At 50.1% G+C, this 6,647-nt stretch overlaps 1 protein-coding gene across 4 annotated transcripts in view; it reads right to left on the reverse strand.

The window, feature by feature from the left end:
* Nexmif (neurite extension and migration factor) overlaps window positions 1-2,578 on the reverse strand; it is a 131,548-nt gene extending 128,970 nt beyond the window's left edge. For 3 of the 4 annotated variants that reach the window (XM_087599418.1, XM_087599419.1, XM_087599421.1), the window contains exon 1: window positions 1,576-2,158. The gene's annotated coding sequence lies outside the window, so the exon portion shown is untranslated. Of the gene's footprint in view, window positions 1-1,575; window positions 2,159-2,494 lie in introns of those variants that run through there. The other variant, XM_087599420.1, reaches the window with a different exon arrangement.
* Between the last annotated feature and the right edge of the window lie 4,069 nt (window positions 2,579-6,647).

The following is a 6,647-nucleotide window of genomic DNA, read 5'->3' on the forward strand; positions in this document are numbered from 1 at the left end:
CTTAGGGCTTTTTTGTTCCTTTCTAAAAATATTTTTCAATAAGTGTAAATTCTCCTCAGCCATGAGAACGCCACTGCTGTAAATGAAATGTTTGGTCATTCTATCCATGTGTGAAGATGTGCGATTCACCCCGCAAACCCCAAATGGTCTCTCACAGTTCAGAGCAAACCACTGGAGCACCTTTTAGTCAGCAAGCAAAATATTCCAGGAACTGTAGGCACACTCTGCTTCTACAACTAAAACAGTTTTTTAAATTCCAGCGCTAAAGTATTTTATAAAGATGCTTTAAAAAATAGTCCTGCCAATCCCACACACTATTGTGTATTCTCAGACAAGTCTAGAAAATGGAACGTTAGAAAAGGCCACACAGCTAAGTGTGCTGTTGCGCCTAGAATTTAACATGTTGGAAGCCAAAGCCCAGAAGCAAAGTATGAGACTCGGTCATTCCAAAACGCTACCAGAAGCTAGAGAAAAATCTGAAGTGCTGGTGTCAAAATAGGAATGTCAACTGAATTTTTTTAACTTCAGAAAAAGACGAAAAGCCTTGCGCCGGTGGTTCGGTCTCTCACTAATGAGACAGGAGCAGTCATGCTGAAACCACTGGATTCCTCAGCTGAACCGCGCGGTCTGCACACTTTCGGGGAGTGGGGCCGCCCCACGGCCTCTGCGCCCGCAGGGCTGGACAAGATCGAGTCGCAGCAGCGTGCCTGAAGGCGCGGTGGCGACAAGCTCCGGGAGTCCCGGAGAACAGCGTCAATCTGACGGCTGGGGAGAGCGGGAAGGGGCAGCGGGCCAATTTCCTGCAAAGGTGACAAGCCTGGGCGAGGCTCGCTCGAGCCCCTAACTTCTTGTCAGTCGCCGGCGGCGGCTAGGAGCGGGTGCTGCGAGCCGCCGGGGCCACCGCGGGGTGGCCAGAGGCGCCCGGGGCGCGCGGGAGCCGCGGGCGGGGGAGGCGTCCGTACGGCGGAGCCTTCGCACCTCTGCAGCTTCGGCCGGGATGCCAGCTGGGGCCCGCCGCGTGCCTGCATTTTCCCGCTCCCTCGGAAGCGTGCCTTGGGCCGTGCCATGTTCCCGGACGCCCGGGGCTCCCCGGGAGTCACCGAGCCGATGGGAGGTGGCAGGCGGCTGGCGGCCGCTGCCCTGCGGCAGGCAGGCGTGTGCGAACAGCGGCGGCGGCGGCTCCAGCCCGCTCCCTTCCCCTCCCCCTCCCCCGGCGGCGGCACACAGGCCTTTCCTAGATTGCAGCGCACGCTCGGCGGCGGCGGCGGCGGCGGCGGCGGCGGCGGGCGAGCCGGGCGAGCCCCTCGCCCTGGCGGCCTCGCTGCCTCCCGCACACAGACAGCACCCGCACGCCATTCGCACACTCTCACACACACACACTCACACGCGCGCGCACACACACTCTCTCCCCGCCGGCTCCCCTTGCTCAGCTTCTCGCTCGGCTCGCCTTCGGTTCCTCGCAGCCGCCACCCCCCACCCCCAGCTGCCGCCCGCCGGCTCGAGCTGGCCGGGGGAGCCAGCGTGAAGGCCCGGGGGGGGGGAGGGGGGAGGCTGCATGGCAGCGCTCAGACTCACCTCGCAGGCCGCCTCCCGAGGCGCACGTCGCTGGCGGGTTCCCCACTGCCGTCGTCCCGAGCTGGGACGGACGCAGTTAAGGCTGGGCTGCCGCCGCTGCTGCTGTTGCCGTCGCCGAAGCTGCCGCTGCTCCTGCTCACTGCTGCCGCCGCCGCCGCCTCTGCCTCTGCTCCATGCGCCGGGCCCGCCAGGTGGACGCGCCTCGCTCCGCTCGCTCACTCAGGCACCGCCGCAGCCGCCGCACTAGATGGAGGCAGAGCTGTGGGGCTCGGGCGCCGAAACTCAGAAGCTCTACGGCCGCCCGCCGGCTCCCAGGACAGCGCTCCTCTCACCGCGCCGCTCGCCCGCTCACCCGCTCGCCCGCTCACCCGCGCCGGCACTGCCTGGCTTGCCGGCTGTGCGCGGCGGCGCCCGGAGCCCGCTCCGCACGCGGTGGCTGCGGCTGTCCGCGAGACTGAGACGAGGAGGGCGGTTGCGACTGCCGCTCGTGCTGGGAACGCTACTGCTAAATGCTGCCACTGCCGCTACTGCCACTGCTGTGGTGGTGGCGGCGGTGGTAGCTGCTGCTGCTGCTGATGCTACTGGTTTTCCTTCCCGGGTTCTCCCCCCCCCCCTGCCTCGGCCCCCTCCTCCCCCTTTCTCCTCCTCCTCTTCCTCCTCCTCCTCCTCCTCCACCTCCCCCTTCTCCTCCCTGGGCTGCTTGGCTCAGAGCCTCTGCGGGCTCTGCCTGCTCTCCTCTGCTTCCAGAGCTGCCTCTGCCCATTCAGAAAGGTGCCCAGAGTGGGGCTGCCTCGGCTGCCACCATCGCTATTGCCCCTGCCATTGTTTGCTCCAACACGGCAGTTCTTGTTGGACGCGTTCCCCTCCCTACCCTGCTTCCCCACCACAGCCCTCCCTTTCTTGCTTGCTCTCTCCTTACCCTCTTTGCGGTCCCTTCCTCATGTGTTACTCCCTCCCACCCTGTCTGTATATCTGTCCCTCCCTGCGGTCCCCTTAGAAGTCCGGGAGCGCGCACTGCGCGGCCACCTGTCATAAAGGGCGCGCACCCCCCTTCCCCACCCCCACCCCGCCCCCCACTCACATTCTCGCAGCCCGCCCAGTCCACAGCGCCACTGGCTTGTTCTTTCCCTAGCAGACACGCAGCCGGACACCACTCTCCCACGCCTTTGAGGGCAGTTATGTGTTCAGAGAGGGGCGCTCTGAAGTTTCAGGAAGACTATCTGAATGGCTCCATGTATTAAGCACCTATCCATCCTACCTACCCTTAACTTCAGGGCCCAAGCACCGGGAAGGTGGATTCTGCTGGAAGGGTTGTAACACGGCAGGCAGAGAATTGGAAAGGGATGAGTTTTTTAGGAAGGGAAGAAGAGAAAGGGGGATTCTGAATATAGCCGGGAAGGAAATGGGATCTGACTGCTGTCACTGGAAGATTCCTTAGGTGGTCATTTCCTTTTCGTCCTGAGAGTCCAACAGTACAGGAATGGAAAACGACCCCACTGGGGAACATGTAGTATTCAATGAAGCCCTGGGTGTATGATTGGGGCCTGACAGCTACAGTCATTGCCACTAGAAACCAGGGTGAAAGATTAAGTGTCGATTCTAGAATGGAGAGAATAAAGCTAGCTACTTTGTGTGCACTTGCTCCAGCAAGTCCTTGCCACAGCCCAGCTTCCCCAGTCACGGAGAACTCAATTTCAGATTTCTCTGCTTCCACCCTAAAGCCTCATTTTCTAAGGTCAGGCTTCAAGCTCTGCAGTGTGTAACTTCTATAACCCTTCCCAGATCCCCTAGCCTGTCACCCAACCCCTCCCCAGAAACAGCACAGACACAAATAATGCGTTTGGGTTGGGAGGGAGGGGGGAGAGATTTTTCCAGGCAAAATAAAAGCTACAGAGGTTGGGTTCAAGGTAAAGGAACACATCTGTGGCGCTGTCATCCCCGAGCTGTAGGGTGTATTGGGTGGGGGCAGGTTTTAAAACTTAGACTCACCTAGGGGACATACTTTTCTGGGTGTGTCTTCAGGGAGGTTTAGCTAAAGTCTACCATTCCACCTTCTTGGAATACTCCTTGTCAGTCCCCTTTGATATTACAGAAATCCATCCATAAATAATGGCTCATTTCTCAAACAACCCAAACTTAGTGAGTGTTTTCCTGTGCAACAAGCACTATGGTGAGCAACCTACACCAGTTCTTTTGTTTAATCCTCATGACAAACACAATTTTATTACTTCCATTTAGAATATTGAACCATGACAAAATATTCACATCTTCAAAATAGAAATATTGCCTTATGTACCTTGCTTACTGTGCAATCACATTTGTCTCTTTTAGGCACTGAGATGAACAAAAAAAAATAAAATAATAAAATAAAATTTGACATCCACCCTCAAATGCAGAAACAAGTGTTAAGCATGCAAAATGCCACCATCTCTGGCTGGATTTCAATCGCCAGAGTGAATTGCTCTTTGCCCATTTGATTTGAGCTTGGCTAGCCACATATGCTAGTACTCCTTTTTAAAAGTTAGTTGCTAGCCAGTGAGGTGGCTCACTGGGAGAAAAGCATAAGCTTCAATTCTGATGGCCTGAGTTCCACCTGAGGCTTCCACATGGTGCAAGAAGAAAATCAACACCCAGGAGTTTTCTTGGGCTCCTACACACGTGCCATAGTGTGTACAAGTGTGTGCCCACACACATGCACACACAAAATGAATGTACAAAGGTTGTTTATTGTTAGTTATCAGTTATTATTTTTGTCAGTGTCTCCACTCAAAGACAGCAAGGAACACACATCGATAGTGAAACAGTTTCAGTCACTAGTTACAGTGAAGGAGAACATACATCATAAATCTACTTATGACTGAATTGTGTTCCACCCCATTACAGTGCTGAAGCTCTAACCCTCAGTATCTCAAGATGTGGCCATTTTTGAAATAGTTAAAGAAGTGATTAAGTTAAAATGAGGCCAAAGATGTGGGCTACAACCCAGTCTCGCTACTGTAGTTAAGAAGAGGACATTTAGACACACAGAGAGATACCAGGGGCTCACACACTGGGAAAAAGAACATGTAGAACACCATTAGAAAGCAGTCATCTGCTGGCCAAAGAGGCCTTAGGAGAAATTAAACCCGCCAACTGCTTGCTCTCAGATTTTTAATCTTCAGAATTGTGAGAAAACCATTTTTTGTTAAGCCTGTCTGTCTATAGTATTTTATTATGGCACCCCAAGTAAGCTAATATAGTAAGCATGGGGTAAAGAGTAAAGAGATGGAATAAAGGGTCTATTATACAATTTGGGATTTGGTCAAGTAAAATGGACAGAGGTCTAAGGAAAGTAGAGGTTTGTTCTATGTTGAATACTGTCATAAAGGAAGGGATATGTGTTAAATGCCATTTTAATAAGTCATCTATATAGAAGTCAGACTTCTATGTGTGGCACAATGACCTTTTGTCTATGGTAAGACAACACTATGAAGTAGTCGTGTTTTGTCTCTCTTTATCATGTTGTCAGAGGAACCTCATCTACTGTTGATATTGTTTTAAAGGTTGTTTTGTCCAACAGAAAAATCTTGGCTTGCCTATGAGTGCCAGAGGCAAGCTGGGTCTGGTGGCACAGGCCTATAATCTCAGATACTTGGAAGGCTATGGTGGGAAGATCAAACTTGAAGACCTGCTTCAGCTACAGTATGGGAAAATTGTTGAGGCCCTGTCTCAAAATTTAAAACAAAGAACCTAAAAGGAAGGTTCGAGATATAGATCAGAGGTGGTATGTGCTTCAGATACACAATCCCTCGTACCAAAGTAAATCAATAAAAAGATGTTAGGGGCTGCTTTTGCGTCTTTCTCACTTGTGACATCTTAACGCTATCCATTAGCTTTGTGGTCTTAAGCAAGTTTTTTTTTTTTTACCTCTCTGTACCTCAATTTTTTCACCTGTGATTGAGGAAAATGAGAGTAAATATAGGTTGTTATGGGAGCTGAATGTATATGTACAATTATATGATATAATTAGTTATATATCATCTACTATACATTTGTGATATAAAATTATGTATAAATATATAGGACTACAAAGTCTTCAGAAAAATGCTTGGCACATAGGCAGCCTTCATTAAATATGAGCTCTTTTCTATATCTATTTTCTCCAACAGTCAATCATAGCATGAATTACATGACTACACTTCTGTGTTGATACTTTCTCCTGTGATAGACTATGAGCTCTTTGAGAGCAGGAGAACTATATATTGTTTTATTAAAAATAGCTAATGATGATGGTTAATTTTGATTGTCAAGTTGACTGGATTTAGAGTCACCTGGGACATACATGTGTGGATATGTCTATAACTGTGTTCTAACAAATTTCACTGAGAAAGAGACCTATTCTGAATGTGGACGTCACCATACTATGACCTGGAGTCTCAGGGTGAATAAAAAGAGAAAAAATGAGAAAGGGAGCAGCTACCTGCATTCATCTCTCTCTGCTTCCTAACTTTTGGACACATTGTGACCAAAAGCCTCAAAATCTTTTCCCTATGCATTCCCCACTGTGATGGAGAGTGTGTCCTTAAAATGTGAGCCAATCTTCTTTCCCTAAGTTGTTGTTTTTACATCGTACTTGGTCATAGTAGTGAGAAAAGCAACTGATAATGCTAATTTTTGCTGAGTTGTTTCAATGGTGTTGACTTAAATGTTGTTACTCTAAGCAAACGTCTGAGAGACCCCTATCCCTATCTATAGACTAGCCTGGGTATCCTCCTATGGCCTTATATTACATCTGTGTTTACCTTAATTTACACAATTACATGGGATATTAGCATTCCTTATGTTTCTTCTTCCCTTTCTAAACCATTTCTTTTTGGAGAGCAGAACAAGCACTTTCAGTTTCAATGCTGATGTCGAAGCACAGTGCCCAGCACAACAGAAATAATATAAAGACAACTGGGTGGATTTTCTCCATGTTCTTCGCTTTGTCTACAGTAGATCTCACATCAAGTCAGTCTTTGCACTATTCATCACTTTCCATGTTTTTTTAAGACTAAAGAGGTGACAGAATCTCTTATAGAGTGATCTTTTTA

Source organism: Rattus norvegicus, chromosome X, assembly GCF_021556685.1.
Source record: "Rattus norvegicus strain SHRSP/BbbUtx chromosome X, alternate assembly SHRSP_T2T, whole genome shotgun sequence".
In the NCBI taxonomy this organism is placed as follows: Eukaryota; Metazoa; Chordata; class Mammalia; order Rodentia; family Muridae; genus Rattus; species Rattus norvegicus.